The 12,500-nt window shown below is 37.1% G+C and overlaps 1 protein-coding gene across 1 annotated transcript in view; it reads left to right on the forward strand.

The window, feature by feature from the left end:
- The first annotated feature begins 6,184 nt into the window (after window positions 1-6,184).
- The window catches only part of LOC120544724, a 9,827-nt gene continuing 3,511 nt past the window's right edge, over window positions 6,185-12,500 (forward strand). The window contains exon 1 of the mRNA XM_039778677.1: window positions 6,185-6,481. The gene's annotated coding sequence lies outside the window, so the exon portion shown is untranslated. The remainder of the gene's footprint in view (window positions 6,482-12,500) is intronic.

Genomic DNA, 12,500 nt, shown 5'->3' on the forward strand with positions numbered 1-12,500 from the left:
GGACTAGGCAGTCCAGCCTTTTGGAGCTCTCACTCAAGTTCCTCGGAAGTTAAAAATACTGATAGTTTCTCCTCCAAAAAGTGGTTGAGTACAAGTTTAAATGCCGAAGAAAGGTAAAGGGAAAGTTTCCAGCGATACATGTCAGGAAATGACGACAAACAATGAAGCTAATATTAGCCAAATGGCTAAAGCAGCGGCAGCGCTGCTACAGCACGACTATGAGATGGAGGACACGGAGAAGACGTTAGCGGGGCCAGACAAGAGGCACTTTGAAGAGTTGGAGGACTGCTCATCCAAGGAAAGGTCCCACCTGGTTCAGAAGTATGTAAGGCCTAATGAGTAGGGCTGTCAAAATTGCTCAAAAATGACGTTCGAATATTCCCTCTAAAATAACACCGAATATTCAAACTATTCGAACATCTGGTTGTGCATGTGTCAGTACCCGATCCGTTCCACCTGCACGATCCGTTCTGCGCATGTGCAAGATGACACGTATGCCATGACGTAGGCGCAGATGATAATGCTGCGTTCATATAAAGTTCAATATAGACAAGTATTGAGTGATTGTATTTTAAATGAGCACAAGTTGAACTGACGTAACAGCTGTTATATATGTTAACGTTTATTTTCAAGTTTTATTTTGAGGGTCTTTTAAAGTTTACATGCTGTCTCAGCTAGCGGTTAGCCAAATTAACCGTTAGCTAAACTAACGTTAGCTTCCCGGTGGAGGCTAACGGCAGACCGCTATAATCACCTAGCAGTCCACCGAATTAGCTATTAGCTAACTAACGTTAGCTGGAGGCTAGCGTGTGAACATCTTGCATATGCGCAGAACGATCGTGCCGGTGGAACGGATCGGGTACTGACAGCATGCATCAGAGGTGGCGCGCGACATCGTGACGTCAAAATGATGCGATATGCGGCCGAGCCGAGGTCGCGCCATTGACATATATATAAGGGTCGCGCACGGCTCTTTTTTTTCAGCGGTGCGCGACAAAGCAGAAACAGGAGCCTGAATGAGTTCCAGGACTCCCAGAGTGACTGCAGGTCTCTCTGGTAACCTCACCGGGTTAAGATGAGTTCTTTATGGTGAATGAAAGGCTCGATCCCACCAAGTAGCTCATCCAATCAGATCCCACCAAGTAGGTCATCCAATCAGATCCCACCAAGTAGCTCATCCAATCAGATCACAGGACTCTTAGAGTGACTGCAGGTCTCTCTGGTAACCTCACCGGGTTAAGATGAGTTCTTTATGGTGAATGAAAGGCTCGATCCCACCAAGTAGGTCATCCAATCAGATCGAAGCATTGACGGCAATGCTGCTGCCAGTTCGGCCGTTGTTTACCTTTTTCTTCTTCTTCTAGTCCGTAGAAAGGGCAGCGTCGGTTGCCTTTGCTCATTAGCGCCACCTCTGTTCAGGAGAAGACTGCAGCTAGTGTCACCACCACCAGCGCAGGTAGAAATAGTCACGGAGATCTCATGATGTCACATTTGTATGCTCCAGCTGGGCTGCGTCCGGTATGTAACATACTATATATATATATATATATAAAATCAATAATACAGAATGCTCTGACACAAAAGCAATATATGAAAACATTGATGATTTCTTCTCTAAACTGTACTCTTCATCTTATTCAGAGGAGGAGTCATCATCATTTCTGGAAAGCGTTCAACAACATATACCTCAACATTGAGGAGGGGTTCAAAGCACCATGTGATGCTGAGATTAGCATGAAAGAATTGGATATAGCTTTAAAGCAAATGTCAGTAGGGAAGTCCCCGTGTCAGGATGGATTAACTTCAATTTTTTATAAATTCTTCTGGGAAGATATAAAAGAATTATTTTTTACTGCCCTAAAGGAATGTATTAAAAACAACAATCTACTAGCAACTGTGAAACAAGGTGTTATTATTCTATTACCTAAAGCTGGCAAAGACAAAAGATACATTGATAACCTGAGACCAATCACTTTATTAAATATGGATTACAAATTACTTAGATTGAAAGATGGTATAGAACAGATAATAAGCACAACTCTATCGGGGTTTCTCAAAGAAAGATCCATTCACAGTAACATTAGACTGGTCCTTGACCTACTAGATTATAATAATATAATAACATTAGACTGGTCCTTGACCTACTAGATTATAATAATATAATAACATTAGACTGGTCCTTGACCTACTAGATTATAATAATATAATAACATTAGACTGGTCCTTGACCTACTAGATTATAATCATATAATAACATTAGACTGGTCCTTGACCTACTAGATTATAATAATATAATAACATTAGACTGGTCCTTGACCTACTAGATTATAATAATATAATAACATTAGACTGGTCCTTGACCTACTAGATTATAATAATATAATAACATTAGACTGGTCCTTGACCTACTAGATTATAATCATATAATAACATTAGACTGGTCCTTGACCTACTAGATTATAATAATATAATAACATTAGACTGGTCCTTGACCTACTAGATTATAATCATATAATAACATTAGACTGGTCCTTGACCTACTAGATTATAATCATATAATAACATTAGACTGGTCCTTGACCTACTAGATTATAATAATATAATAACATTAGACTGGTCCTTGACCTACTAGATTATAATAATATAATAACATTAGACTGGTCCTCGACCTACTAGATTATAATAATATAATAACATTAGACTGGTCCTCGACCTACTAGATTATAATCATATAATAACATTAGACTGGTCCTTGACCTACTAGATTATAATAATATAATAACATTAGACTGGTCCTTGACTACTAGATTATAATAATATAATAACATTAATGGTCCTGAACCTACTAATTATAATAATATAATAACATTAGACTGCTCAATATAATATTAAGACGGCTCGACCTACTAGATTATAATAATATAATAACATTAGACTGGTCCTTGACCTACTAGATTATAATCATATAATAACATTAGACTGGTCCTTGACCTACTAGATTATAATCATATAATAACATTAGACTGGTCCTTGACCTACTAGATTATAATAATATAATAACATTAGACTGGTCCTTGACCTACTATTATAATCATATAATAACATTAGACTGGTCCTTGACCTACTATTATAATCATATAATAACATTAGACTGGTCCTTGACCTACTAGATTATAATAATATAATAACATTAGACTGGTCCTTGACCTACTAGATTATAATAATATAATAACATTAGACTGGTCCTTGACCTACTAGATTATAATCATATAATAACATTAGACTGGTCCTTGACCTACTAGATTATAATCATATAATAACATTAGACTGGTCCTTGACCTACTAGATTATAATAATATAATAACATTAGACTGGTCCTTGACCTACTAGATTATAATAATATAATAACATTAGACTGGTCCTTGACCTACTAGATTATAATAATATAATAACATTAGACTGGTCCTCGACCTACTATTATAATCATATAATAACATTAGACTGGTCCTTGACCTACTAGATTATAATAATATAATAACATTAGACTGGTCCTCGACCTACTAGATTATAATCATATAATAACATTAGACTGGTCCTTGACCTACTAGATTATAATAATATAATAACATTAGACTGGTCCTTGACCTACTAGATTATAATAATATAATAACATTAGACTGGTCCTTGACCTACTAGATTATAATCATATAATAACATTAGACTGGTCCTTGACCTACTAGATTATAATCATATAATAACATTAAACTGGTCCTTGACCTACTAGATTATAATCATATAATAACATTAGACCGGTCCTTGACCTACTAGATTATAATCATATAATAACATTAAACTGGTCCTTGACCTACTAGATTATAATCATATAATAACATTAGACTGGTCCTTGACCTACTAGATTATAATCATATAATAACATTAGACTGGTCCTTGACCTACTAGATTATAATCATATAATAACATTAGACTGGTCCTCGACCTACTAGATTATAATAATATAATAACATTAGACTGGTCCTCGACCTACTAGATTATAATCATATAATAACATTAGACTGGTCCTCGACCTACTATTATAATCATATAATAACATTAGACTGGTCCTTGACCTACTAGATTATAATAATATAATAACATTAGACTGGTCCTCGACCTACTAGATTATAATAATATAATAACATTAGACTGGTCCTCGACCTACTATTATAATCATATAATAACATTAGACTGGTCCTTGACCTACTAGATTATAATAATATAATAACATTAGACTGGTCCTTGACCTACTAGATTATAATTATATTATTTATTTTAGTGGCAGAACTGTTGGTAATATACATGAAAACAGCTCGGATATAGAGCCTTTAAATGTGCTAGGTAATCGCCTATTTATCTCTCAGTTGGCAGAATATTCTACCTTATTCCTCAAGAAGTCTGAACAGATCCCTCTGGTGATTCAGAGAATAGAGAGATTCTCCAAAGCGTCAGGTTTATGTTTAAATCTTAAGAAATGTGAATTAATGGCTATTCGTGACCACCCACTTGTAGATTTGTATAATATTCCTCTTAAGAATGAAGTGAAATATTTAGGGGTAGTAATAACAAAAGATAGGAAAATTAGAGAAGAACTGAATATTGAGGTTGGTATAAAGAAAAGTAAAGCCATACTTAATTCTTGGTTACAGAGGAATCTGTCTAGTTTTGGTCAAGTTTTAATTGCTAAAATTGAATCACTATCTAGAGTTATGTACCCTGCATTCTCTCTGGCCATCCTGGACAATCTATTTAAATTAATGAATCAAACTAATTTCAATTTTATTTGGAAAAACAGACCTTGTTATCTGAGAAAAGGTGATGCAGTGAAAACCTGAGAAGAAGGGGGTTTAAATGTGATCAAACTACCGGTCAAGCTGTCTAGATTCCATGAGCAGGTCCTCTTCTACTGGACAATGATATATAAACACAAGTTTACTCCACATAGTTCCCCAATATGGAATAATCAGTGCATCCTCTACAAAGGGAAATCGTTATGTTAAGGTGATTGGGTTGAGAGAGGTGTCTGGTCTATTCTACATTTGATGGACTTAAGTGGGACTTTTTTGGAGTATATGAATTCATTAGTACATTTTATGTGTGGTGTACCCAGAAACAATATTCAGCAGTTATTAAAGCAATTCCACAGGCAATGGTGAATCTGGTTAAAGGCATGTTGCAGTATGAGGCAGTAGTACCACGCATACCTTCTCTGGTTATAGGAATGCAATTTTAAGGTAGCAACATGCACAAACAAGTCATAAGGGCTGCCCTTACATCTGGATTATTTCCTTTACCGCTGAAAAGAAAGAACTTACTTCAAGTCTATCCTGAAGAGATTAAGGAGAATAAGAACCAGATACCTCACTCTTCCTGTCTCACAGAAAGCAAAAGAAACCCATTTTAAAGTCCTAAATGATATATCTCCATGTAATTGGTTTCTTAAACAAAGATTTAACATTCATGAGAATAATTGTACTTTTTGTGATTCAGATCTAGAAACCTTAGAACATTTATTTTTTGAGTGTAATGTAATCAAAACTTTTTTTCTGAAAAGGACTCAGGAGCACCGTCTCTGAGTTATGGGGACATGAAATTGGGAGTGTTAATGGAGGACAAAAAAAGGACCAGATGTATAACTCCTTGGTTATTTTAGCTGAACAATTCATCCACAAATTCAGATTTTTGAAGGTGAGACCTTTATTTTGTGTGTTCATGAATGAGTTATGTATTTATAAGAAATCTTTGAAATCTATAAAAACTAAACAAGCAGGGAATGTGCTACAGATCATACAAGTATTGGTTGTGGACTAGACCTCTATTTATTTATTTACTTTTCTGTCTTTTCTTTTTTTTGTATAATTTGTTGTTTCTTTGTTGGATACCTAGTCTGTTTTTGGTACTCCGTGTAGTAATTGTCAAACGAAGACTGTAATGGCCTGAATTTGTTAAATAAAGTTTTGGTGAAAAAAAGAAAACCATGTTATGCTTTATTGCTCCATCTTAATAGTTTTTTTGCAAATGTTATAAATCAATGTGATGCTCTGAACTGTATTATTTAGCCTACATGAGGTAAACATGTGTGTGTGTGTGTGTGTGTGTGTGTGTGTGTGTGTGTGTGTGTGTGTGTGTGTGTGTGTTTTACTACGTTAGGAAAGATGCGTCGTTTGTGATTTAATAACAGTTCGCTATAATAATTGATCCCAGAAGTTTGAATCTGTGAATTCATCTTTCCACCTTTACCGAAGTATCTTTATTAATATGTGGCTCGTGTTGATAAAGACACTTCAGGGCGTTTCCTGTTTAAAGTTTCCTTTCACTTTCACACAGCTTGTGTCGCAGTTAGTTTCCTCCGTCTGGAGCTCCAGCCAGAGAATGTGGAATAAGAGGAGAAGCGGCTCTCTGTAGACAGGCTCTGCTCCAGCTGAAGGTAATGTTTGAACTCTTTCTGGTAGTTTAGTCTGAGAGCAGAAAGCTGCAGAAAGCTGCAGAGAAACTAACACTACTCTGACTAAAGATCAGCCGCCATGTTGGCTGAGAGAGGGACCGGAGACAGAGTGACGGTATTTACTTTAGTTTACATTATTAATAACGCATGAAATACATACAATAGTATTTAAAAAGCAGCAGCTACAACAGGAGAGCAGGAGATGTCATACATCTTACAGATGTACTCATATACATCGTTCTAATGTATGTTATACATCGTAAAGATGCGGGCTCATATACATCGTCCCAACATCGGCTATACATCTTACAGATGCAGTCTCAGGTACATCTTCCTGACATCTGTTATATGTAGTACAGATGTCAGGAAGATGTGCCGATCAATTGATCCTGCATTAATACATTTAACAAATAGGTCACATGAAATTACTTTAAATATCTTCACTAAATTGAGTTGCTAAAGTAAGATAGATAAATCATACACAATTACTTATAATAATACATTTTATTTATAAAGTGCTTTTCAGGGTACTCAAAAGACAATGTACACAAGTTCAAATCATTATAGAAAATAGCACACTGTAACACATTACAAGCAGTTCTTGTATGTAGCTAGATTTGGGGATAATTATCCTACTGTGGTCTATACTAAGGGCTAATGTACAAAAACACTACCTTGTGATGTCTTCCCGTCAACCTTGAAAAAAAAATTATTAAATTTTTCTTCTACACATTTTCAGCGCTTATTTCTACGTCCCACATTTTCTGATATAAAACAAAAATTGAAAACGGGTCAATTTGGCCCGAAGTCAATGCAAGGGTTAAAAGCTTAAAGCAGTTTTTTTAAGTCTGAGACTGTGGGCTTCCCCTCAGGCAAAGAGCTGGGGCAAGGGCTTGCAAGCACAACAGGATGGCCAACACCCTGTTTCAGTTTTAAAAAACGTCACTTTCTCAATTTTTGGATGCCTATGGGATCATGGTAATGTTATTTGAACCCAAACGCTTAACAATTGAGCCAAGAATAACATTTATTTATTAACAAAATTAATTAATTTTCTTAATCTGTAGGATTTGCTGAACTATAGTAGTGTGTGTGAGAGAGTATAGTAGTGTATGTGAGAGAGTATAGTAGTATATGTGAGAGAGTATAGTAGTATATGTGAGAGAGTATAGTAGTATATGTGAGAGAGTATAGTAGTATATGTGAGAGAGTATAGTAGTGTGTGTGTGTGAGAGGTATAGTAGTGTGTGTCAGAGAGTATAGTAGTGTGTGTGTCAGAGAGTATAGTAGTGTGTGTGTGTGAGAGAGTATAGTAGTGTGTGTGTGAGAGAGTATAGTAGTGTGTGTGTGTGAGGTAGTGGTATGGTAATTGTGGTGTAGTATTGTGAGGTATAGTGGTGTGTGTGAGAGTATAGTAGTATATGTGAGAGTAGTGTGTGTGTGAGAGTATAGTAGTGTGTGTGAGAGAGTATAGTAGTGTGTGTGAGAGAGTATAGTAGTGTGTGTGAGAGTTATAGTAGTGTGTGTGTGAGAGAGTATAGTAGTGTGTGTGAGAGAGTATAGTAGTGTGTGTGAGAGTATAGTAGTGTGTGTGTGTGAGAGTATAGTAGTGTGTGTGTGAGAGAGTGTGTGTGAGAGAGTATAGTAGTGTGTGTGAGAGAGTATAGTAGTGTGTGTGTGAGAGAGTATAGTAGTGTGTGTGTGTGAGAGAGTATAGTAGTGTGTGTGTGAGAGAGTATAGTAGTGTGTGTGAGAGTGTATAGTAGTGTGTGTGAGAGAGTATAGTAGTGTGTGTGAGAGAGTGTAGTAGTGTGTGTGTGAGAGAGTATAGTAGTGTGTGTGAGAGAGTATAGTAGTGTGTGTGTGAGAGAGTATAGTAGTGTGTGTGAGAGAGTATAGTAGTGTGTGTGAGAGAGTATAGTAGTGTGTGTGAGAGAGTATAGTAGTGTGTGTGAGAGAGTATAGTAGTGTGTGTTAGAGAGTATAGTAGTGTGTGTGTGAGAGAGTATAGTAGTGTGTGTGTGAGAGTATAGTAGTGTGTGTGTGAGAGAGTATAGTAGTGTGTGAGTATAGTAGTGTGTGTGTGAGAGAGTATAGTAGTGTGTGTGAGAGAGTATAGTAGTGTATGTGAGAGAGTATAGTAGTGTGTGTGTGAGAGAGTATAGTAGTGTGTATGAGAGAGTAGTGTGTGTGAGAGAGTATAGTAGTGTGTGTGAGAGAGTATAGTAGTGTGTGTGAGAGAGTATAGTAGTGTGTGTGTGAGAGAGTATAGTAGTGTGTGTGTGTGAGAGAGTATAGTAGTGTGTGTGAGAGAGTAGTGTGTGTGAGAGAGTATAGTAGTGTATGTGAGAGAGTATAGTAGTGTGTGTGAGAGAGTATAGTAGTGTGTGTGAGAGTATAGTAGTGTGTGTGAGAGAGTATAGTAGTGTGTGTGAGAGAGTAGTGTGTGTGAGAGAGTATAGTAGTGTGTGTGAGAGAGTATAGTAGTGTGTGTGAGAGTAGTGTGTGTGAGAGAGTATAGTAGTGTGTGTGAGAGAGTATAGTAGTGTGTGTGAGAGAGTATAGTAGTATGTGTGAGAGAGTATAGTAGTGTATGTGTGAGAGAGTATAGTAGTGTATGTGTGAGTGTGAGAGTTTGATTGAAACGGAAGGGAGTTTGATTACTCAGCTCCTGATTGGTTGACAAAGAAGAAGCGGTATTTGACGGTCAAATTCCGGCACTGTCATTATAATAGTTTGGCTGAAGTGGAGCTGTAATGGATAGAGAGAGGCTAACTGAAGCTGTGGGTCTTCTAAATAATATTTTAGGAAATGGTGAGCTATTGTCAACGATGTCTCGACAATTAAATTAAGTCCAACAGATTCTGATTCGGAGATGCAGAGATTATTCATGGGTGGAACTGCAAATCCAGTCAGACCTGGCTCCAGGCTAGCACTGCTACTTCTAGCTAGCTCAATGCAACACGGAGGACCCCGTTACCAGACGAGACAGCGTTTCGGTGGATCGTCGTCGAAATCCAGGAAGAGGTAAGTTGATAATAAAAATAGCCAAGGACCATTGACATAGGACCCCTTTTTTATTAACGTCATCCTATCTGCAGTGTCCCCCCCCAAATTCATGTTAGCATGGTTAGCGGCTAGCTAGTTGCTACCCACATAACACGGGCTAGCCATTTTCCATGGAAAACTTTGCAATATCTCCATTAGCTAGCTAGTGCTAGTTAATATGATCAAGCAAGTTTGAGCAAGCTGTGTGAAATAATTTCAGAAATCAGGTTTCCGAATTAAATCTGCTTACATGAGAGAGACGACACATTGTCTGTAAAAGCTAAACCTTTGATTAACCACAGTATATTTTACTGTACAATGTACATTTGACTTTGACTAGGAGAAAAAGCTAGCAGCTAGCAGCAGCAGTTATGGAAGCATACTGGTAATTGTAGTACCCATTGCTGCACTCCTGTTATTAAATTTCAAACACATTGTAATTTGTTATCAGTGCGCAGCTTATTGCAACGCAGTTCTGCATTTATTGGATTTCACCTATCTTTGGGTAAAGAGAGAGTAGGCGTAGGCGTTTTATAGCAAAGATGGGTTAAATAAGAATGCTCGGTCTTGCATCGGCTGGCTGGCTAGCTGAGTTGCAATCATCTGACTGGGTGACGATATTTAGCCTGTGTGTGTCTTTGAGTACCACGAAAAGCGCTATATAAATAAAATGTATTATTATTATTATTGTTAAAGAGTGCAATATACATGTTTACATATGTTTATTACAGTGAATAATAATCCAAATACTACTAAGCAGGGCTCTCAAGTGCTTATTAAGCATTTTAGAATGTCACTCTTGCCCCAACTTGAGAGCCCTGATTAAGTGTGGTGAAGCCACATATTTGTTTATATATTTCTGCAATCTGTGTGATTTGTTTCTGACTTTCATATGAATGTTTAAACCAGGCTTGGTCAGTGCTAAATATACTACTGTGATTAAAGGAGTTAAATAAAAGATGTCATTCATATAAATTCATGCATCACCTAATTTCATCATCACATACAGGCCTGGCCTCCAGGAAAGAACAGTTTGTTTAATATATCTAATCTTGTGTTGTTCATACTATACAATGATTTATTACAGATTATCTGGCCAATGCTGGGCGTCTAAGACCTTTGAAACGCATAGAAGACAAAGATCTCTTGGTGGAGGATATCATCATGTTTCAGCTGGTTCATCGAGTTAGTGGAGCACTTCAAAGGTTTGTGTCACTCCATTTTTTAGCAAACATAATTAACCCTTCTAAGGTGTTCATATTTTTGTTGGACCCACCACATTATTAGGCTTTTAAATCAATACAGCGATAAACATGTATATAAAAATACTAAACAGAGGTTTACTTAAAGGTATTGCGTAGGATTTTCTTTTTCCGGGTGGATCATCAAAATAATTGGTCCTCCTAGTTGTTAATCAGTCTGGTGATATGTATACGTAAGGACGTCGTACGTGCACGTCCCTAGGTAGTTTTCGCTTTCTGCGCATGAGCACTTTCAGGTGTATATGTGTGGTGAGCTACGGTTTCAGCCGTTCATGGAAGCTCGCCGTTGTGTTTTTGGGAGACCATTTCACACGCTGGCGTGCGCTAAAAGCACAGGTTGGGCTTCCCACTGATGCCTCAGTCGCGAAGTTTCTACTCGACAGGTAAAGTTTGGCTATTTGGAGAAATCCTTTTAAAATCACTGCTACTAAAAGTTAATGTAGCTAAGCTATGATTAGAGATGCTAGCCCTGGCACAAGTCACGCACCACGCACACACGGTAAACATCTCAGTTTGTGAAAAAGTGCAAATCTTCTTTCTGAAAGTAGCTCGTATGAACCATGCCGACAGCAACTTGTAAACAGTGCACTCTCGTGCACACGTTTAATAGGCGTTCCCTCTCGGGAGCAGGCAGAGGGTTGAGCATGTGCATTTTTTCAAAAAGTACAGAGGGCGGTTCTTTTCTAAAATTCGGGAAAATCCTCCACAATACCTTTTAAGCTCAATTACCAATGATAGATACATCATTTATTTTTCATATTTGCCATTTACTCCAATTATAAAAAGGTAAAAAAAAAAAAAAAATAGAAACAAGATTTTTCATTCATTATCATCAATCATTATCATTATTGGTGCTTATTTCTTAGAACTTAATCAGAACAGGTGAAAGTACTTGAAATGTAACAATTTTGTAACTTTGTGTGAGAATAGCAGGTACAAAGTTTCATAGCACCTACAATTATTACACTGTAATAATTACACTTGGGTCCAGTAGACCCGAACACCTGATTTGTATTAGTTATGTGTAGGGGGGTGTACCGTGTACACTAATTGAAAATAAGTTATTTTTTATGTTCTTCAAAGAAAATGAGCCAAGGCCAATTATTGCTAGTTATGGAATAAAAATCTTTTCATATGCCCTTCTGTCTGTCTTTGTCTTTCCCTCCTTTTTAAAAGTTTTCTACATGCTAGGTTTAATTTTTGTTTTTGGTGTTCTTTGGTGTATTTCTTTTTCAGAGCGAGAGGGACCCTTGCAACTTGGGGGTATCCTGGCCTTTACAACGGGAGCAAATGATATTCCACCCCTGGGCTTCTCTCCACTACCTTCAGTGGTTTTTCTCCATGAGCTGCCCCTCAGACAAGGCCGTCATTTACCCCCCGCAAACACACATGCATTAACTGCCTGCGGTTGCCAGTCCTGAAAAAATTCGAGGATTTTAAGGAAACTATGGATTTTGCATTAAAAACACTCAGGGATTTGGTCAGGAATGACTTCCAAGAAGTCCTTAATATACATTATTAAAATCTGTTGCCTGCTGAACTTGACTAAATTGAAGAGGCATCGTTGTCAATAACTCACCATTTCCTAATACATTATTAATGTCTTGTTTAAACAATTAAAAATGGAATAATCATCCCCCCTGCTATTGTCTTGTGTACTGGTAAAATATATATTTTAACTCCACTATACA

The sequence above is a fragment of the Perca fluviatilis genome, chromosome 16 (assembly GCF_010015445.1).
Source record: "Perca fluviatilis chromosome 16, GENO_Pfluv_1.0, whole genome shotgun sequence".
Classification (NCBI taxonomy): domain Eukaryota; kingdom Metazoa; phylum Chordata; class Actinopteri; order Perciformes; family Percidae; genus Perca; species Perca fluviatilis.